The 23,535-nt window shown below is 37.7% G+C and overlaps 1 long non-coding RNA gene across 2 annotated transcripts in view; it reads left to right on the top strand.

Moving 5' to 3' along the window:
• The first annotated feature begins 568 nt into the window (after nt 1-568).
• LOC310898428 overlaps nt 569-23,535 on the top strand; it is a 33,347-nt gene continuing 10,380 nt past the window's right edge. Inside the window, exons 1-3 of one of the 2 annotated variants that reach the window (XR_014583290.1) lie at nt 569-589; nt 12,427-12,532; nt 20,104-20,179. This is a non-coding gene — a long non-coding RNA (uncharacterized lncRNA). Of the gene's footprint in view, nt 590-12,170; nt 12,533-20,103; nt 20,180-23,535 lie in introns of those variants that run through there. The other variant, XR_014583291.1, reaches the window with a different exon arrangement.

The raw sequence follows: 23,535 nt of genomic DNA, 5'->3' as shown, positions 1-23,535 counted from the left end.
GGAGGCTGGGCTTTCTCAAGGAGCTGGGAGGGCATGCAGCCAGGACAGCTGACCAAAATTCACCAAAAGGGTATCCCATACCACTTGGTGTCATGCTCAGCAGTAAAAGCTGTGGTAAAGAAGGAGGAAGGGGACAACATTTGGAGTGATGGCATTTGTCTTCCCAAGAAACTGTTCTGTGTGCTGAGCCCTGCTTTCCTGGGAACAGCTGAACACCTGCCTGCTGATGGAAAGTAGTGAATTGTCCTGGTTCCAGTTAGGACAGAGTTAATTTTTCCTCATAGTAGCTGGTAGGGTGCTATGTTTTGGATTAGGATGAGAAGAGCGCTGATAACATGCTGATGTTTTAATTGTTGCAGAGCAGTGTTTACACCAGGCCAAGGACTTTTCGGCTTCTCGCTCTGTCCTGCCAGCGAGCAGGCTGGGGGTGCAGCAGGAGCTGGGAGGGGACAGACCCAGGACAGCTGACCCAAACTGGCCAAAGGGGTATTCCATACCATCTGACGTCATGCTAAACAATATATAGGGGTGGCTGGCCGGGGTGGGGGGCTGGCTGCTCGGGGATAGGCTGGGCATCGGTCAGCGGGTGGTGAGCAATTGCATTGTGCATCACTTGTTTTCTTACACATTATTATTATTAATACTATTATCATTATCACTATTATTATTATTATTGTTATTATTATATTCCTGTCTTAATAAACTGTCTTTATCTCAACTCACCGGCTTCACTTTCCTGTTTCTCTCCCCCATCCCAGAGAGGGAGGGGGGAGGGTGAGCGAACGGCTGTGTGGTGTTTAGCTGCCAGCCGGGTTAAACCACAACATGAATAAATTGTTTGCTTTGCTTGCATGAGAAGGTTTTGCTTTACCTAGTAAACTGTCTTTGTCTCAACCCATGAGCTCTCACATTTTTACTTTTCTGATTCTCTCTCCCATCCCACCTGGTGAGAGTAAGGGAGTAGCTGTGTGGTACTTAGCTGCCTGCTGGAGTTTAACCACAACAACCGGTTAACCTTCCGAGGTCCTACAGGCAGTTTGCTGTTTTCTCTGAATACAAATGTCCAGAATCATCTTGCACACAGTCAAACAGGGTGATATTGTGTGAGCACTCTCATTAATTTTAATGAAATTAGTTTCTGAGTAAGGTGCTATTCCATGAGAGTAAAGGTGACTATATCTGATCCAAAGACATTGCTGTAGGCTACTCCACTGTATCTCTCCATATTAAATTTTCTAACTCATATGAGCTGGGTTTGGTATTTTTTAATTATTATTTTCTTTCATTTATTTTATTTTAGAAGGTTTTCACATGCAATAGCATCAAAAGGAATATTATTACTTTCTATAGAGATTCTAAGGATTTGGATTTCTAGCTTTCTCACCAGTTCCTAGAGTGAGTGCTTACATTCTACTTACAGACCTAGGACAGACAAAATTTGGGACATGCACTTCAAAGCTAAAGCAATTTCTGTCTTCTAACAACATTGTTTTCAGCTGCTAAGATCTGAAGCACAGGTACGTGACTAGAATGAAGGGATCCCAGGAAGTTCTATGTGATACTACACTTACAGATGATGTCTACCTGGCTATAGGCACCACCTGGACAATTCTATTAATAGACCAAGTTTTGATCCCTAGCCAAAAACAAAACAAAACAAAACAGAACAAAAACAAACACCAATAGATAAATCTTATATATGAATTTTGCAGGCAAAGCTACCTGCAAAACTTTGCCCTTAATGACAGGGAGACAATAATGCTTATAATCAAAAAATTTGAAGAAATACAGAAATTTAAGTAAATTCACATTAAATGATGCCCAAGAAGCCACATTCCAAACACTTATCTGATATACTTCCAATCTTATATCTATTGTGTAATTATCACGTTTTTGTTTCTTGGATATCCTTTCCTTATTCTGCACAAAATATTCTCACTTTCCATACACTAAACCCCCCGATTTACTTCTGTTACTAAATTCAAGTACCTCTAGATTTGGTCTCCAAGTAAGAGTGTATAAATATTATATAAGCCAAATGAATGCGCTTAAGATACAAATATGTCTTATGTATCGCCCATAAGCATAACTTCCATACCACCATCCAAATCAGATTTGTCACTCAACTTCCCTCCACTCAAGCACATCTGTAACACTGGTTAAATGACAACTTCACAAGTGACAAGAGCCTGGAAGTATAAGGGTCCTTATCCACAAAACACCAAAGAATTACAGCAATATTATCATGAACAGATAATAGAGAACTCATTTGCAGTGAATTATAAAGGGTCTAAATCATTTGGTTTTTAACAGTCCTCTTACCTCTGCCTCTTTGACTATTTTCAAGGCTGCCAATGCTTTACCTTGGCAGACAGACGTACCCAGAATTACAATAATCCAATCTGAGGAGGTCATGAGAACATGAATCTAATGAATCTAGGCTAATAATTACAGCTCATTTAATTACCTCTGAGATAAAGCAGGAGCTGTAATTTTTTTATAATTGATGTTGCTGACATCTTTGTACCTCTTAAGTTGTATTAGTTGTAAAATCTGCCATGTAAATGTTGAAGTTGATAAAAATGTCACAAAGTAAAGCAAAGATAATGGAACAGGAGAGTCTCTAAATGTCAAATAAGTATAAAGGTATTGATGGATAGCTACTTTACTGCCTTTATGTCACACATGAGCTCTGCAATAATTGTACAACATGTGTGAGGAAGGAAATCAGGAGCTCCTGACTGAAACACAGCCAAGGTTTTGTTTGGTCAGATTTTCTCGATGTAATTCTAATTTTTTATACTTGCCTTAGGCCATTGTCATAAAAGCAGATGCATTAGACTGGACACTTTGTGGAGGAGTCTGTGTTATTATACAGACATCCATATTAAATTATTGGCTGGCTTCACGCCCTGAAACTGGTAAACTTGTAATTACATGGCAACCATATTCAGGTAAATTGCCTTACTGAAGTTTTGTATCTACCACACTGGGAATTTGGAAAATAGCCCCTTTAGCAATTGCAAAAAAATATCTGGCTCAATAAAATTCTTTTCTCATTCAGAGAATCGATTATTCTTTCTCCATGGACTGATCCTGTGCCATTGCAGCCAACAAGAGTTTTAGAATCAATGAGAGTTTAACTTAATCGGGAATAAGAGCAGGTCCTCTGTGCCTGATGGACCTTGAAATTAACACAACTTCCTCATATTTTTGCTTTTCCTCCAGCACCCTCTGTGCCATTCAAATTTCAAAGTGGTGTTTCCAGATAACTCACTCTCCCCCTGCTGGACCTTGACCAGCAGAGCACAAAAGGAGGTGAACAGAGGTCCCACAGGGACAGAAGTTTGTTAAGTGTCCTCGGTTGGTTGGTTCTTGAGAGTAATGTTTGCCTTAGCCAATAATGTAGGATCCCTTACTTCCTCACATCTTAGGCAAAATCTTGTTGGCCAGGTGTTTGGCCCATGAGTCCAAAAGACATTATGGGGTAGGTTCACGGAGCTCAGCTGTGGGCCCAGTGGGACTGCTCACAGTGTGTTGGCATTACAAATTACCAAGGAGCAGCAAACAAGAGAGAGACAGCCCTCTCTGTACACCATGGCCCAAGTCTTCTCCCCATAATGCATCTCTCCAGATGCCAGAGAATAAGGAGCAGTTTATAGGGAAGACAGAAGATCAAGGTCTAATGCAGATACCTTGCTGAAATTGTATTGGCCTGCTCACCTGCAGAACACAGACTGCATGTGTACTTCTTCTGCTTTAATTTAGGTTAAAAATTCTTTGAAATTATTTCTGCCTGTATCAGTTCACCTCCTGGTGCTATCGCATTTCTTGTGGTCTACTTTAACAGCATCAGCCATGACCTGTTATAAAAACAATGAATGATGAATATTTACTATTTGTAGCATCATCTGAAAGATAATAGCTAAAATGAATCTTCCTGCTGCCCTTTTAATGAAAACACAAATGTGTACACATGCATGCACACATGCATATACTGTGTAAATTATATTCTCTATAGCAACATCCAGTCAAAACCAGACAACCATATTTCTCATAAGTGGAATAATAATAATGATTAAAAATAATAATAATAATAATAATAATATCATTGTTTGTGTGACCTTTTCAAAACAACAGTAGTGGCTTTGAATTTTGAATTCATTATACTAATTTATTGTTTTCCTGATTTTTTTTAATTGTACTAAATGTACATTTTATTCATCGATATATATACATATAAAAGATAAAGTTTCTCTCTGTTTATGTAGCTGATAGTCATTCAGCTTTTGTTGTTTCACAGAATGTTTAGCTGCAAAAATCCCTTTATTTTCAAAAAAAAAAAAAAAAAGTAACATTGATCCAGAAATTTAATGTGGGTATGTAACAGTGAAAAATGGGCAAACAGGACTCTAGGACCACTTAAAAAAAAAAAAAATAGAAACCACAGCAGCTCAAGAAGGAAGAAGTAATAAACTGTTTACCTTTTGCTTCATTGATCTTGGATTATACCAACGATGACAAACAGTCATAGGAAAAGAAGACCAAGGAACACAGCACAAAAAGTGAGGTGACTATGCATATTCATTCCTCTGAGAAGATTGTTGTGACACAGCAGTTTTAAAAACTCTCTGATAACAGAGAAAAAGAAACCATACAGACTCCTCACCTACTTTAATAATCTCATAGAATTGATCTAGGCATTTAACATTTTAAGTGTTAGATGCTGCCAGCTAGCCAGTTGCAATCTAACACTTCGAAATAAATATATTTTTTATTTTATTGTACAGATGAACTAGAGTTGATGGAAATTCAGTTTCAGTGGTATGATTTTGAAAAAGTGGAGTGTCCAGTAAGACCTTAAACCAATGAGGAGAGGAGAGGAGAGGAGAGGAGAGGAGAGGAGAGGAGAGGAGAGGAGAGGAGAGGAGAGGAGAGGAGAGGAGAGGAGAGGAGAGGAGAGGGGAGGGGAGGGGAGGGGAGGGGAGGGGAGGGGAGGGGAGGGGAGGGGAGGGGAGGGGAGGAGAATTTCATGTTGAGTTAACAGCAAAGACAGCCGTTATATTACATGTATCAGAAAACTCCACTGTGTCCATCCAGGGTGTATACCTGAATATAAGGCACAAATTAGCTTCTCACTACCTATGGGGACAGAAAATTCATGGTTCTCTGTATTTAACCTACTTTCAGCCGGCTACTCATCTAGGTTTACATATCTCATGATGCAGAAAGTGTCCAAGGAGCAGCATATGAACATGGCTGAAATTTAACTGTCTAAACATCTAGCTAAGAGAAATTCAAGCTTCCAATTAATGTAAGCATAAAACTAATGTGCAAAAATGTGCACATTGATTACTACTTCTGCACATAATAGGAGAAGAATGGTTGCCTCATACCTAGCAAATGAGTGATTGGTGTATGTAGGGGACACAAGCAAGGTCAGCATAAAACAAATGTTTAGAGACAGACACCAAATGAGATGGTCCCAATCCTGCCAGCTGAAGCAATGCAGAAGGAGCTGTTCCCAAACTGTTATTTTGTAAAGACAGCAATTTACCCTCTGCCTTTCACTTCAGAAGCACTAGGAAGTGTGAAGGAGTTTCACAAACATGTTTGTCAAAAAGCATTTCTCTCTGTAATTTCCACAGTTGTTACTTTGATTTCATACTCCAAGATGTGGGTTGTCTTCTTTATAGTATTCATTTTGAGCATGTGTATCGTGCCTGCTCTTTGCTTTTAACCTAACAAGACTCATTTTATCCTAAGTTTGATAACTAAAACAGACAGATCACCTCATTCTGTTTCTCTTTAGTTGTATGGTTACTATAGAGTAAATAATTAATTATACATCAGACTTTAGGGTCTGCTTTTTACAAATATAAAAAGGGGTGAAACTGAGACCAAAAAATTTAAATCCTGATTCTTTTCCAGTACTGAACTAAAATCTTTCCTATGCTAGCTTCAACAGTTTTACATGGTTAACTTTTAAATTATTAACAAAGTGAAAATTATCACAAGAAGTGATACATAACCATTCTATCTCTACTTCTGTACTTATCTTGCTGTCAGATGCTTGAGGATAAGTATGTGAATATTTTCCTGAGGTGGAATCCTGGCCTTAACAGTTAAGAGACCTGACTATAAGGAACATTTCTTATTTCACTGAAAATAAACCACATCTGGAATGGAAGAGACAGTTATCCAGCAGTATACAGCACCATTATCCAATAGTTCATGGCTGAAGGTGCATAACTTCTTACTCAGATGAAATTCTCAGAGGCAATTTGAGGTAAATACAGTATAGTTTTCTGATGCATAATTTAACAGCTGTCTTTTGCTTTGCATTTTGATTTTCTTTTCTTTCTCTCCTGAAGTGAACAAAATGTGTTGAAAATCTACATATTAGTGCTACTGAAATGTATTTTTCTTGGCATCCCATATCCTGTTTCCTTCTTTCCCAAGTTTGCTGTTCTCAGCTTCCCAAGTACCGCAACACCCCAGCTGCATCTGATAATTCTCAATGACAGGAAAAAAGAGAGAGAGAGAGAGAAGAAAAACACTCTGCAAAAATAATATACTCATTTTCATGCCAAGTTTAAAAGAAAAATAAGTAAATGAACAGCTGGACTACAGTAAATGATTTTTAAGTAGTTTAAGGGAATTTTATATACAATCTTCTCTAAGTATTTCCTCCACACCTGCAGCAATCCTTTTTTCCTCCATCTCCTATTCCATGCTGAATGAAGATGATGATAACATGGGATCCTGAATCATCAGTTAATCTAGAAGAAAATCCTATGTTGCAAGAAGCATGGTTAATTCTACTTTTCGATTTGGTGCTGTCCTACTGTTCTATGGCAAAAACAAACAAAAACAACAACCAAAAAAATCTCTAGTGAATCTTTATATCAGAATAACAAGAATACTACAGATAAACCTTCACTGTAAATTGGGTTATTTTTATTGATTTTATTGGAACTTGGAAAGTTCTTTCCCATATGAGAGTTGGGGATGAGGAGATATTAGAATTGTATCCATAAAGAAGGATTTCTAAAATGTTTTGGAAAAAAAGTGTGTGCATAACATTGTTTCAGCATCTGAATGACCATGCCCTATTTGGTTATTCTCACTGAGAGCTACCAGATGTGTTTTGATATGCCTATTGATAGCTACCAAACTCATTCTAGATATTCCTACAGGCTGTTTGTGAGAAAAATATCAAATAATTTTCTTCAGACAGGATCTTCTGTGAACCTATTTTATTTGCGATTGCAATAGCAATGTCAATTAGGAGCGCATTTTAGTAAACAAATCATCACCTTTTATTCCCTATTACCTGACACCTGATCACCTCCCCTGTTTCCTCATTGGCTGTGTACTACAGGTTCACAAGCTACTCGACGTTCCTCTATACCATATATGTACAATTTTCTTTTTTTTTTTTAACCCTTTAATTTCTCCTTTTCCTTTTTTTTTTCCCTTTCTTATGTTTTGAGAACTTGTGATCTTTGTTTTACTGTTCTCACACTGCTCATCCTGTTTTTCTCAAGCTTCCACCTTATTTTGGAACAGTGAGGCCTTCTACTGTCCACTTATCTACTTAGCATTTCTCCTTATTATGACTACACAACTACCTTGGAATACAGAAATTTAGTTCTCTACTGCAAAAACACAACTTAGTTTCTCACATGTTGTATTACAACATGGAACCTTCCATTATTCTTACTTTCAGTAAGCCTCGATATAAACATTAAGCTTGCTTAAGCTCCATTCATTAATATATTTTAAAATATGAGAATGGGATTAGGTGCATTTCAGAATTATGCAAAACAATAAGAGACTTTTGAAGGAAAATTTTTTGTAAGTTCTGTCAATAAGATTTCAATACATTGTGAAAAACAGATTATTTGATTTTGTTAAATATATATATATATATATAGTTTCATTGACCTTAAAAGGTTTGATAGAATCAGTCACTACAAACTAGGAGCACTATGTACTTCAGGAGATAATAAAATTTTGTATTCATTTAAAATAAAGCTCATGCAATAAGTATTTTTCTTTTTCTTCCACATAGTCTGTCACAATATTAATTGATGAGTATTGTTATTTTTGTTGCTTGTTAAATTTCTCAGGCAATGAGACTAGCATATCAGCTCCCATAACTTGATATTTATGAAGATTATTTGCCTTTTAGAAGGACTATTGTAAAGAATATATATATATATATATATAAATAAATAAATAAATAAACAAACAAGAGACAGTAAAAAGCTGCTTACCTTGTAGGACACAAATAAGAATAGTTTTCAAGGAACAGACCAGAACCAGTAGAGGTGTACTTATCTTCAAATGCCATTTGACTGACTGACATTTCTTCAGGCTTTATTATCCACGTGTCAGGAAGTAAATAAGTGAGTTTTACAGACTTTATGTTAATTTACTATGGCAGTTAATTTACTCTGGCAACATTGCCTTCTGGAGTATCACAGTGAAGTTTGTACTGAAGGGTGATGAAAGTGGACCTCCCCAACCCCCATTCAATCTCTAACATTGAGACACTTTGTTTTCTTCCATACTTTCTCTATGAGTTCATAACATGACAATTTATTTCCTTACAGTAAATATGAGAGTACACGTACATGTCTTTATTATATACATACCATTTCCACCACAATTGCAAAGCTTTGAGAGGACCTTAATAAATTTGCTGGTGATACCATGTGAATATGTTTTTATGAAGGTTTTGCATTACCAGCACCTTCACCTGCAAAACGTCTGAAAACAGGTTACCTATAAAACTGCATCCGCATTTCCACAGGGTGCAAGGCTACTGCTGATATCAGAAGCCCCCTGCCAAAAGTGGAAGTACTGGCTGTTATATTTAACAGACCAGATACCCTTGTGCTTGGTTTATTCACTCGCAGTTATTCGTTGGTGGTGGTGTTTGCAGCTCTCTCTCTACTGCAAAGAGGAAAGGGATTCAGCTGCTTTGCATATAAAAGAGAATGGAGCTGGGGAAAACCACACAAGATTCACCATGTCAAATGTAAGGGCAGAGGGAAGCGGGTGGCAGGAGTCCCGCTTGTTCTAATGGGGCCGGAGTGCAGCATACCCAAAGAGAGCCTGTGCTGCTCCAGCTCGCAAGTGAGATCTGCAGAAACATGGCTTGGATGCTGCTGAAGGGCTGGCGAGACATAAAAGAAACTCCTAACCATGGCACACCACTTGGTTTTGTTTACTTCTTTGTTTTCTCAGGGTGTTTTCTGAGGCAGGTTTTTAGTTTCATTGGTTTGATTATTGTCTTTGTTTATGTGCCTTATCTTTTGAAAGTTTGCCTCTGGAAAAAGAGAAATTGCTTTTTTCAAAATGCAAGAGAGTCTAGAACTGAAAAGAATGTTTGGGAGGCAAATCACCTTTTTGTGAAAACCTTTTTCTTTCCAATTTAGAAGTTTTGTCCCATCCTTTGGCATTCACAGTGCAGAATCCAACACAGTTTCCTCCTACCACTTTTGTAAATTGTTGAGTCATGGGTAATTTCAGTGGAAGAGAACTGTTTTGGAAAGTTTATAAACTTGAAAATATACCAGGTTTGATCAAATATATGTAAATGTCAATACTATAATTGTTGTTTTGCCATCTGAATGAATTTGAGGCACAGTTGTTGTTTTCTTGTTTTGTTGGTTTGGTTTTTTTTGTGTTTTTTTTTTTTTAGTTGGTTGGTTTGTTTTGTTTTTCCCAGAATATGAGAAATCTTAAAAGATAAAGCTAATCTTACCTTGACTTCAGTAGTTTATTTGAATTATTCTTGTATTACCATCAGGCTCCAGCTTTATTCACTACCCGCTGAATCAATTACCTTTCCTGATAAAACAATTTTCCAATGTTTCAGACTTTAAAATATGTGATTTCACCAAGGCAACAGTCTCTGACTTCATAGTGAGAACCTTTTTAAAATTACTACACAGCCCATTCGCCTTCTCTATAAAGAAATGCAATTTAGTGAGAATAAGTTTGTTAAATTAGAGCAGTAGGTGCATCAGACACTGGCAGGATTCTTTAAATGCTGTGTTATGAATCGGTGCAAATGTATGCATACTGGAGAATTGTCTTTAAATCAGAGAGAATATAAACATGCAACATAGTGATGTTTGCTCTGTAAGGAAAATTGTGAACTGTTCCCCCTAAAAATGCTCTTCATCCAATGGAAAAATGTCTGTCCTGCAATACTTAATCAAACTATTCTAAGCAGAATTAGTAAATCTGTGTTTATTTTTTAAAAGATTATTCACTTAACATCTCTCTCTCCTGTACTCCTTCTCTGAAGTGGAGGTTAAAGATCACTGATAAGAGGAAGATGTAACACTAAAAGATTTGATGCAACAGGCACAGCTAAAGAATAGATAAGGTTGTCCAGAGATTCTGTGCACTAACCGTCCATAGACATTTCCAAAACCCAACTGATAAATCCCTGAGGAACCTGGTCTGACCTCATAGCTGACTCTGCTTTGAGTAGGTCAGAATATAGACATCCTCAGGTCCCTTCCAGACTGAATTATTCTGTAATCCTACGATTATATTGCCTATGTTTTAATGAGACAAGGTTCATTTTTCTAGGACATTGATGGTTTTCTAAAGAAGATGATAGTCTTCATTAAAAAAGTACTTTCAGGCAGTTTCCTGGTGTTGACTTCATGATCTCACACACATTTAAAACTGAAGATAGCTCCTTGAATTGTGTGTATTGTCATAGTACATAGAGGTTCAAGTAATGCACAACTGCAGCAGATAACAAAACAAGGATACATGCCCTTAGTGTCCAAATATAGACAGCACAGAGGAGTTTTCTATGCTTACATTTTTTTCGTGAAACTGCATGAAGTAGGAGTTAATACAGCCAATAAGTCTTACTGAATCTTAAACAGAAAGATCATTTAGATCCCATTTGCTTTTTCCCATTTGGTCACAGCAGATTACCTCCCTTGTCATAGAGGCTTTTGAACATCTCAAAGACCTTCTATTAGTATTTGAAGTATCAAGGATAATTAAAATATTCAGAATATAGCTCAGTTCTTCACAGAGAGGTCAGTCGCTCATACATGACAGCAACAGAAATTCTGAGACTGTCCCCAACAGCTGTGCAAGAGATAGGTCCCCCTAAATGCTGCTTGGGATAGGACACCTCTCCCAAGAGAAATGTCGATAATGCTCATATCCTCTGATACCCTGCCCGTTGCTGAGCAGGTCTTTTCAGCAGGGCAGAGATTGCTATGCTTTGCTAAAAACCCAGTGAGTTCCCTTTTACTTCTCCCTGACTGAGATTGCTCTGGAAACATGAGTCATAGTGACACCAGCTGATAGAAAAGTAGTGCCATGCTATTTTTCAGTTCTGTCTGCTTTCTCAGGGGTTATACAGGCAGCCAAAAATTAGTCAAATAACTGTTCAGGGTAGCCCTCAAACTGGAAATTGGAAGCCATTAAAACAGGGGAAATCTTTGATTTTGCTTGCACATTGGAAAACATTCCCTGTGTTTGTCTGAGGTAGCATCTCTGTAGTCGGCAATGAACCGATGCCAGTTTACACCATCTGAAGCATTGGCTCTGACGATGCTTTGTCAGCCACTACATCTCTCAGTGTCAAACCTTGCTTCAGAAACAGTGACACTGAGAAAACAGCTGATGCCTCTATTCCTTTTGCCAACCAGAGGACACAATGTCAGATGCAACACCTGTTTAATCTCAAGCCTGGAAAGAGTTTGCCCTCTGTAGTAAGGCATTTTTGAAGTACTAGTTTTACTGTAACTCCCTGTTTATTTCTATGTGCCATAATCTAGATTGTGATTTTAACTAGAAAGGTTAGAGGAGAAACAAAGATGTCCCTCAAAGCCAGGTAATGACACAACTTTTGTAAATCTCACGGTGTCTGGATATATGATGTTTTCACAGAAATAAGGAATATTTTCTTCATTAAAAATAAAATTCTCATGTGCCTATTTTTCTTTACTGCAAGACAGGTTTTACTTAAGTATCTTGAGCACCAACTGTCAAAATTTTAATCTCAAAACCCGCATACTAACGCTGCATATAGGTGTCCAGTGGTTTCCAGGAAATTATATTTCTGACATAAAACTTCCCCAGAGACCTAATTTCTGCTTCTGGAGGGCTGATTATAGAGAGAAGACAGCTGTGAGCAGTGTCCCGTTTGACAAGGCTCAATTTTACTGGGCAGCTTCAGATTCTGGAGAGCTATTTCATGCCAGAAACACTTGTTTCAGTATTTCCAGAAATGAATATTCTCAGAACTTCCACTCATGAGGGTAATGAAGAAGATAAAAGGGAATAAGTATTTCCAGATTGTTTGGGGTTGAATTCTATTTTTCTCTCTCTTTTTTTTCTGAGCAGCTGTCTCTATTTTCTCTTTTTCAGTAATATTGACGTGCCAGAAAGCAAAGTGCAGAAGGGAGAGACATCACTGAGCTCAGAACCGTGAAACCTGTAAAGCCCATTGTCTACTAACCTACAACAAGGAAAGGTCAGCATTTCAGGGGATTAATTGATACTGGGACAAAATTCCAGCACCAGACAAGCTGCTTGCAACCCCAAGTGTTGTTGTTGTTGTTTTTTCCATAACTCCAGCTAACCCGAGCAAAATAATCCATCTGGGCAATCTGTTCACTGCTATGTATATCTCCAGCCAACACCTAGCCTATAATTGTACATAACGATTTGCCCACTGGACAGGGACGTGCACTTAACTCACAGAAAATCACCCCTTTTTCCATAGCAAACACATACCCTGGAAACAGAACAGTTATAAGCCACCCAAATCTTTACTATAAAAACAGTATTCCTCCTGATGTTGCTAGTCCTCAGCTGTCAACAAATGGAAGATATAAGCATTCAGTTCACTACTAGGTGAGTCACCCAACATGGTCATTTCCCATTTCTAATAAGGGCATTAGATTTGCTTTATTTCAGACTGCAACAGTAATATAAGGAAAGTATGACTAGGATTTGCACCCAAAGCCCATGCTTACATAATTTTTCTACATGGTAATGTGTATCATTTGAAAGATGTTCAGTTTGTATTAATTTCATAACAACAGGGTAATTGGGTGCACCTACCTCAGCACCTTAGTTCTGAATAGGGATGGACTTACAAAGCCAAATTCCTGAGTATCTCCACTTACACTGCTGAATAAGTGATGACTGAGTAGCCTCAGAGCATGCAATCTGGAATATACCTGGAAACTGGAAGATACACTCCAGGAGGTACCTAACAGTTAATGGGCATCCATTTAATGGGACCAGACTAAGATTAGTCCAAACTGTTGCCCTCTCCTTCCTTTCTACTTCCCCTAGTGTGGACCTAATGTCCTCAGCACCAAATTGTTTTGCTGTAAAGATCTAATCTATGGGCCTATATTACCCACTAAGAGAGATATAGCCTCAGCCAATTTGCCTTTAGCATCTGGCAAACTGGAAGATGAGCAAACAGAATAGCATCAAAGTCACCAAAATGCTGTGAAATGGATTGAAAAAAAGAGAAAATGTCATCTCCAAAGTACCATTTACTTACTACGAGCTGTTTTTTTTCCCCTTTGCACCAGCAGTAGTTTTGCAATTAAGGCATATGCTATTCCCAGATAATTATTCTGGGTATTATAAAATCATTATTATTGTTGTTGTTAATAATAATTATTGTTTGGGTTGTTGTTAAACTCTTTGAACTGTCTGCCAACTGCCTATTGGGGAAAAAAAATAAAAAATAATAATAATAAAAAAAATAAAAATAAAAGCATCCTGAAGGCGCAGTTTCTTTGAACTGATCTCTGGAGCTTTGATTTGGTAAAAAGTATATCCTTCCATCTGAATATACTGAAAAATGAGCTCCCACTCTGTGCAAAGCCTGTTTTTACTGCATGAAGCTGCATTCTTTAATGTATTAGTGACCCAGAACAAGAGGGGACAAGCAAATTAGATGGTCTCACCATGTTTTATGGTTCTAAGCTTTATTGGACATGAAGACTTAAACCTCTGTGGGATTATGGAATTATATGGTACTTTTAACATATGTGCAAAACAAACAAACAAATAAACAAAAACCCCACACATATAGCTTATATATAACACATATATGTTTTAATATTGCCAGAAGTATATGTATGTACAATGTGTTAGTGTAGGGCTTTTCTGAAACGGTCAGCTTTGGTAAATACAGCTATATTTTTTCACCAGTCAGTGAAATTTTCCCTGACACTAAGGCCAACCTGCATAGAATAGGCTGTATCTAAGCCCGCGAGTTCACTTTTTTTTTAGATCAAGGATGTCAATGTGCAACTGCCTACCAGAAATTGCTCCAAGAGCATTCAAGTTCCTGAGCCATGTCTGTGAATGAGTTAGCCTGCACAGGCCAAAAACAGGCAGGGAACAGAGCATGCATAGTCACACAGCAGTGCCTGGCAATGGTTCCAAACACTGTTTAATCCCCTACTGTACTCAGAACCTAAGAGGCTGTCTGCCTCTTTGATAAAGCAAAATGATGTCTATCATCTTCCAGATTTTACTATATATAAAACCCTAATATAAAAATGTTTAAAGGCATCAAGAGATATAAAGTTGCAGCAGAATTTATGGAAGTGTTCTAATTCCATGTTCCAAAGAGGTAATTAGAGCCTAATTTAAGCTTGGTAGTAGCTGGAGATCTAAACATCTTGTAGTTCTAGATATTTTCTCCAGGCATCAACATACTTTTGAAGATACTTCCTGGAGCATCTACTTAAAACAGAGTAGAGAAGTACTGTCTGTATATGTGTAAATCCCTATACACATTTAAAAACTTGACCCTAAAGGACATACATACCTGAAATCTTGGTGGGAGGGCTTGATGAGAGGGTTTGATGATGCTAAGTCCTGAAACATGCTTCATCCCACAAACAGAAACAGTCATGATTTCTGAAATGCCAGCTATGTTTATTGAGTAGGTAGAGGCTGGATTTTGATGAGAAAGCAAATTTCTTGGCAATCACAATGTTGCATTCTGAGAGGTGTTTTGCAATTTAAGTCAGGGTCCTCTAAATATTTATGCAGGCAGAAATGCATTTTTTTAAGTTTGGCTTCAGGTACCATGAGCTGAATTCTTTTTAAACACATGATGAACAGGAAAAAAATTTCAATGAGAAGGAACTTTAACAGATTAATTTGCTGAAGTCTTGATCCTGTGAAAGTGCTTCATGCTGGTGTGGTACTATAAGGATGACCCAATGCTGGTGTAATTGCTTAGTGATCTCCCTACTCACAGTTGGTCTCACAGGTTAAAATAAACAGTGTGGCTTAGAATAAAAGGCAATGATGGACAATTTCTGCTCCCTACAGTTTCCCAGCTTTCTGAACTTTCAGGTGAGGTCTTAAGGCATGTCAAGCTCAGGTCACAACATGTTGCTGAGTTCTCTGGTGGTTCAGAAGACACTGGGACATACACAGTGTATGAGCCCACGCTGGTGTAGCAGCATGGGACCCTGAACCACAGCAGCTATCCTAAGTCTGCCTGCCTTGGGCATGGTGCCACACAGGCCAGACACCATTGCCACCGCCAGCTGGCATCTCCACAGCACACTTAATCACACAGTGAATCTTCCCTTGCACATGTATGAATGAAGGATGTAAAAGCAATGTTGAAGCTGCTGCAGTTGTGGAATTTAGCTACCCATCGGGGTGAAGATCTGAAGTCTGCAATGTCTGGGACCAGGCCAATTATAAATGATGTAGATGTCATAGACAATCATCAGTTTGAGAAATTATCTGGAAAAGGATGCAATCTCATTCCTGAGGAGCTGCAGCTGTTGGACCCTTACAGAAGGAAAAATAAGATTGAAATGAAACCACTCCTTGACAGCTTTGGAGCATGATTAAGTCTGTGGAAAAGTGAGGCCATAAAGACAGGAGTATAACCCAGATCCTTCCTCAGTTTAAACTGCAACAGAACACTGCTGATTTATATTAATGTCTTTATGATTCTAGAAATATAACATTTTCAAAACTGGCTGCGAGGTCTTATTATTCACAAAATGGAGAGCTTCATGAGGAATGGACAAGCCATGTGTGTACATAGTCCAAGCAAACCAGATCAAGCATATGTAGAGAACTTAACAGAGGGCTTCATTCTGCACATCTGCTTTGAAGCTGAGAGTTGTCCTGAACAAGAAACTATCTCCGAGACTGTGACAGCTTCCACACATGGAAAAAAAAAAAAAAAGGCTCAGCAATAAATAAATGTTGCGGTGCTTGATCAGTCACTGACTGGGACAAAAAGCATCAGGAAAAGAAAAGACAGCTTTAGCTGATGCAGTCTCTTCTGAAAAGCTGCTTCTGCTGCTGTTTCAGATGATAGGGCTGTGGTTGTGGTTGCTGGTGACAATGAAGGTGACTGAGGAAGGGCTAAAAATATGAATGCCCAGGGGGAACGTGGGCATAAGTACTTGCTCTGCCTGTCACTCCTGGGAAGCTAACATCAGTACTAATTGATCCAAAAGCTCGTGCTGAAAGTGAATGAGATCAAGATCTGGATAGGGTGGATAAAGCAACCACTCAGAGCATAGCAAAAACAGCTCAAGCTTTGTTTTGGGGGTAAAACAGAGATTTGTGTTGGAGGCAAGAATCATGATCTGACCAGCTAAACCACAGGAATGGCTGGCAGGGACAGAGACTTGCCAACCAGGTTGTACATGCAGGTGACACCCATATAGCCACTTCTCTTTCTTAGGAATATAGGTGTTTCACTTTTTTAGGAGAGCAGAAAAAGGCACAGTGATCCCCCCAGGATCCCTCCATTGATGCAAGTACCCGTGCAGGCATATAATATGAAAAAAGAGCAGCTCTGAAGAGGAATTTCCAGATGAGAGTTGCTAGACATTAGATCCCTTACTGAGGAACCACTACAAAATGCAGTTATTTAATCTACATTTGCCCTCCTACTCCCACAGAAAACAAGCCCCACACTCCTTTCTCAGGGCAGGACCACTTCCTGACAGAAGTTTAACTCCTTTTTATAAACCTCCACAGATCTCATTTAACTGCTCATTCCAATATTTCTCTACACTCAGAGCAGATTAGACCTTTTCTAATGTCCAATCTGAATATCCTGGGAACAATTTAAGGCTAGTCTTTTTGTCTGATTATTCACAAAAAGAAAATAGATTTTTGGACAGTTTTAAATGAGACAGATTCTTTTATTCTTTGCAGGATTCTTTGCCATATTTGGGATAGACATCCCCTTTGACATGGCTTGCCAGGCCAATGATGATAGAAGCACAATCAAAAGGACTTGGCATTACTGGTGGACCAAAAATTGGATATGAGCTGACAATGTGCACTTGGAACCCAGAAAGTCAATCATATTCTGGGCTGCATAAAAGGAAACATGGCCATCATGCTGAGGGAGGTGATTCTTTCCCTCTACTCAGTCCTTGTTAAAGCCTACTTAGAGTACTGCATACGGCTTTATAGCGAGCAGCACAAAAATAAGACATGGACCTGTTAGAGTGGGTCCAAAGTAGGGCCACAAAGATGATCAAAGGGCTGGAGCACCTATGAAGAAAGGCTGAGAGAGCTGGGGTTGTTCAGCTGGGAGAATTTTCCAGAGATACATTATTTCTTTCAATATATGAAACGTCAATAATTAAAGGGGGCTAATAAGAAAGATGGAGAAAGACATTCTTTTGTAACAAAAGAGTAACAGTTCTAAACTGAAAGAGGTTAGATTTAGATTGGATATAAGGAAAAAAATGATGGTGAGACAGTGGTACAGGTTGCCCATAGAAGTGGATGCCCCACCAATGGTTCAAAGTCAAGTTGGATGGGGTGCTCAGCAACCTGACCTAGTGAAAGACATCTGTGTCCATGGGATCTTTAAAGATCCCTTCCATCCCATACCATATTATGATTCTATGAAAACAATTTATATGTAGCTATTTTGGAGAAAAGGAGAAAGAAAGAGAAAGCTATACTAAGAATACATCAGGAAGACTGTGTTGTATCTAAATAGACAATCTTCTGTTCTTTATTCACATTGAATGCTCATCCTCTAGATATTTCAAGAGCAGAGACAATTTACCAAGTCCAACATAGGGACTGTGTACAAAACTGCAAAGACTTGTTTGTGGTAAGGCAAAAAATGTGGTAAACTTTATGTTAATACAAGCCAATCAGCTGTGACATAAACGTCCAGCTTCATTGGGCAATTGGTGATCAGACTGCTGAGACTATAGAGATGGAAGAAACACAGCCACCGAAATAGCTCCAGAGGAAACAGTGACCTTCAGGAACCGAAAATGCCCAACTTTATGTGTAGCAGTAAGTGCTGCCACATTAGCACCTGCATTTGGGAGTTAGCACTTGGTCAGATAAACCTGGTGAAATGTAAGATCATGCTTTGTGGCAGCAAAGGTGGCAGACGCTGACTTTCTAATTGACTAGTGAATAAACTATGGATTGCTGATTCAATCAAAATTCAAGCTGGCTGACCCACAGGCTTGGGAAATTCATCACAACCAGCCAATACTTCACAGAGGCTTCAAAGACAAGGAAATGGGTGTTTTGAGTCAACGAACTCCGTCTTGTTTTAGAAGCTGGTTGTTTCCATCACAGAAAACCCTTTCTGGGAAGGGCAGAGGGAGAGAGAGAGAGAGAGAACCAATGTCCCAAAAATGTGATGCAGAAGTGAGATGCAGCTGCCTAAGCAACGCATAGAAGATGAATTAGCATCTGATAAATTCCATTGATAAATTCTTCAGGCATATCATTAAAGATAAGACAGAGTTCTTTACATATCATTAATGGTGGTCAAAATTTCAAATCAGGGGCTGGCTTCATCAAAGGTATAACAGGTAGATAGATTTCCATATAATGAATGCATTTCTATTCATTAAATTCTGCAAGCAGAGAAATAATGAGTAGTGGAAGTGCTCATTATCAGATACTGATATTTATAGAAAACCACCACATTGTGGGAAAAAAATATAGCCCAAATCAATATTTATGAAGGACTATTTTCCTATAAATAGAGCAAAAAACTTTGCTTTTTTATCATGAGTTCTTTGTTTAATTATCCAGTTTTGCATTTTAATCAACAAAAATGCACTGTTTGTTAACAACCAAGTAACAAAAGTGCGCTACTCATTATTCCCTTGAGGAATGCACTCCCTTGCTGGATAAATGCAGTTCCCAGTACAGCACATATACATTCTGTCTTGTATTTACTCTTTACTTTTGTGTTCATAAAGACGCTTTTTATTTCTTAAAAAAAAAAAAAAAAGTAGTGACATTAATAAATGGAGCCTAGATAAAAAATAATTTCAGGCAGAAAAAAAAAAAAAAAGGCTTTGACCAGATCAGCCTTGAATATTTTACAATTCTTTTCCTGGAAAAAAAAAAAAAAAAAAAGTGTTTGAAAGTGACCTTTAGGCGGCTAACATCATCCAAAGTGAAAAAAAGATTATTCAATTAATACTGTACATAGTACAAAAATGTTGGGCCATGTCATGGGATTTAAAACCCTATATTCAATACACACAGATTTAACATTCATGCAAGTAAATCCTGTGGGTGCAGAGTAAAACACAAACCATAGTATTTAATGAGATTCCCTATCTGAAAAATGTGGTTATGGCTAAACCCCCTCTCCTTTACAAGAAATCTAATATTTGATTTAGGTTAATGATGTCTCTTCTCAAATTAATCTTGTGTCTTTAATTATTCAAATCTTCAGCATTACTGATACCATTCTAATTATTCCCATTGCTCAGTGGTATTAGCAAAAATTATGCTTAAATTTAAAATCACTTTAATGGGGGCTATATTATTCTCACGCTCATTTGACTATTTAAGATTTCACCTCTGAGACAAAAAAGTTGACTGCAGCCAACATCTCTTTTATTAAAATCATCATCTTTGCATTTTTACCAGAAACTTAATAAGAAGCAAAGTAGACCACTCTTATTAGATTCTGCCCCCACCTTTCAACTAGAAAATCCCACCCTTCATATTATCTCCTCATTTATGCTTTTTAAAGTTTTATGATACTAATATTCTTTTATGATCTGTTAGGTTTATCACTGGCAAGATTTTATGTACCTTTTCTGATGAATCGCCATTGAGAAATGAAGACTGTTGTTTATTTCAGGTAAATAAAATAGCATGTAAGACTGCAATATTGGATGATATTTGTTTCCACTGTTATTTGAAGTCAGAATATACTGTGCAAATATAGATTCTAAATGCAGTAGAAGGAGCCTTAGAAAAAGAAGAGAGGAACATATTTTAGAAAAGCTCCTATTGCTTTATATTTAATGTATTCATTTTTACCATATGAAGAATGCTCAGATTTTAATGCATGGAAACTCCTTTCAGCATGTTTTATTTTATTTAGCATTTTCTTCTCATTTAGATTAGTGTACTGTTTTCAAAAGTCAGAAATATCCTTCTGAAAAGTCAGAAATTCCTTTTCCTTTATATTTTGGAAGTTACAGCTAAGAACTCCCAGTACTCAGTCATCCAAAACTTGCTTCTAATCACAGTCAGGCTGAAGACGTTCCTATGCAGAAGAAATCAGTCATCTCTGTGGTACTGTTATGGCACTCCAGTATAGACATCTATACCCCTAGGACATATTTGCTCAGATGAGGACAGACTAGCCTGTTTATAGGTGAAATATGAGTATTTAGTAGTATATTTACTAGTATAATACTACTTCGTACATGTATAATGCACAGTATAATGTATATGTATAATACATGTATACATGTAATATATATTATACTTGTATATAATACATGTGCAATGTACTAGTATAATACTACTTTGTACATGTGAATTATTCTTAGGAAATACTAGAAATACTAGTACAATCAAAAACAAAGCAGCTTCTCCGTGAGAGGTGAGAGGGGAGGACTCCATACTCTTGACCAGTACAGAGCCTATGGCTTTCAGTCTCTGTGACAGACTCAAAAGCCAAGCAGGTTTACTGTGGCTAGCCTGGGCTTGCCAACACAGGTGATAGAGCTTACACACTGACGGTCTTTATGAAGACATGATATACTGTTATGGATTGTTTTAAATATGAGTGTGCATGCCTGACACTACAGGAAAACAGATACCATCATGTTGGGTAGATGTGAGTTAATGTCTATTCACAACCTGCAAAGAAAACAGTGGGAAAAGATTATGTCTCTGGGTTGGCCATTACCCAGACAGAGACTCCTCCTGACTTTCTTTCTTTCCCATTTCCTCAGTGACAGCTCCTTTGACAACATCCACTCTTCAGTCTTAACTCACATTTTGAGACAGGTCAATGAACCCATTTCAGTCCCTCTAATCATGTGCCCTGTTAGTGTCAAGCTGAAGGAAGATGAACAGAAGGAACATGGAGTTTTCCTTCCCCTGGGTTGAATCCCTAGAGAGGAGCCCTAGTGGGAGTATCTGTTGGCATCATTATGATTTAATTTTCAGTAATTGCATCATTATGTGCATTTCCACAGAATCTGGTGTTCTGCAAATGAATTAGAAACACAACAGGGTTCAACAAAAGGAGCAATACTCTCCTATACTTGCCTCATCATAGACTCTTTCTTAAATAGATCAAATCAAGATAATAACTTTCTGGGGGAGCACTGCCTAGAATAATCAGATTTCTCAGGGGAAGATAGTGATAATTATCAAGGCTGGACCTCTATCTGACCTTCACAAATACCAGTTCTGTAGCTGAAATCTAGTGGAATCAGTATAATTCAGGAGGTTTCTCTCCCACATCAATTCATTTTAAAAAAATATTTCATTTGGCCGGAGCTTTGCTGGAAGTCTGCTTTGGTTTGTAGTATTTGCTTGTTTGTTTTGATGATAAAACATACCTTGCTGACAAGAAAAAGATGCCAGGTCTGAATTCATTTATTAACTGCATATTAAACATTGTCTGGTATTTGAGAGCTTAGAAAACATGCAGTACTGCTGCAAATGAAGAGTAGTGTACAGAGCCCACTTGGGGCTGTCAAAAAATATCATCAGTACAGACAAAATAGCAGTACTGCCATAATGTTAGTAATATAATCTGACAGTTGGTCCCAAAGTGCTCGGAAGAACACAGAAGATCAGAACCCATTCCTGGATAGTCACCTAGGTATAGGCTACAACCTATATTGATCCCTGGATCTCTTACAACATGGTCACACCTGCTCTGACACACATTTAAAACTACCTTTCATACACTTCTTAAATGTGGATTATTGATTTCATAGACTATAAAAACAACCCTCCCTGTCTTGTCAATGCATATATATAGGCTCTTTAGAGAATTATTGATCCTTTAAACTCTAATAGATCTTGCATGCTTATGAACTCTTTCAAATGTACACTATTGACCTATATGTCTGTACTTTGTACATGTGAATTATTCTTAGGAAACCTTTAAAACATAAATTATCAACAACTAAGTACATCACAGTAAAACCTCGGGAGATCTCAGCCTCTTCTGTCAGAACAGCTGCCTTTAATGCACACCTACAGACTCTCATTTAGGTGTCATGTTTCAATTTTTCAGTAGAAATCTCAAGTACAGGTCATCTTCTGATATGTTCCTAAAACATTTTTCTCAGTGTTTTAACACGGTGTCATGTAAAAGTGTTTGGTGGAGTTCAGCATGCCAGAAGTAACTCAGACATGATCACAGGGAATCATACACTGCCAGATTTTACTTTCCATGCTAGTAACTGATTTAGCTCACAGATCCCCCTCCCCCAAATAGTCTAAACCAGGTCTTATATCAGTAGGAAATCATATGAAAATTATCTACAATCATGGACTAAGAGTTTATTCAAACCTACAGTCATGTTCCTCTAAGAAGGAATCCCTGCTTAGCAGGGATTATTCCTTTAGAGTCCCAGGTGGACTGGGCTGTATAAACTGCCTAGGTTGTTTATCCCCACAGCTGGGCCAGCATAAGCAAAAACTCCAGAAGTATATGTTTTGGTGCAGGTTAAAAAAGAAGAGTTTTCTAAAAAGAAATCAAGAAAATCACTGTTATTTTACAGACTAGAAACATTATGTCTTTTTGCCTCTGGTGCTTTCCAGACTTTTTTGGTCCAAATTTTCTTCAAGTGAATATTACTGGAGTCAGCCAATTTCAGCAGCAGCTCACAAAGCAGTTCTTTACAAATTATTTCTTACGTATCCAAATTCAATGGCAGGTTCAAAAAGATTCAGTAGTTCACACAAAGCCACGAGCATTAGTTTCCATTTGAATTCCCTTGTCAATATGGAATATCAGTGAAGGGAAAAAAAAAAAAAAACTTTACTGAAATTGGCACGTTTTGAAAAAATGTCAATCCTGACAACACTTTGTTTAAGGAAAAAACAAAGCAAAACCTTTTAATAATATCTACATTAGTTAAATTAAATGTTTCATTTCATTTTTTCAAAATCATTTTGGGGCAATTAAATGGCTTTTACGTTAAATAAATAAATAAATAAATAAATAAATAGAGATGC

This window comes from Anser anser, assembly GCF_964211835.1.
Source record: "Anser anser genome assembly, chromosome: 1".
Classification (NCBI taxonomy): domain Eukaryota; kingdom Metazoa; phylum Chordata; class Aves; order Anseriformes; family Anatidae; genus Anser; species Anser anser.
This window is presented reverse-complemented; position numbering and strand designations above follow the sequence as displayed.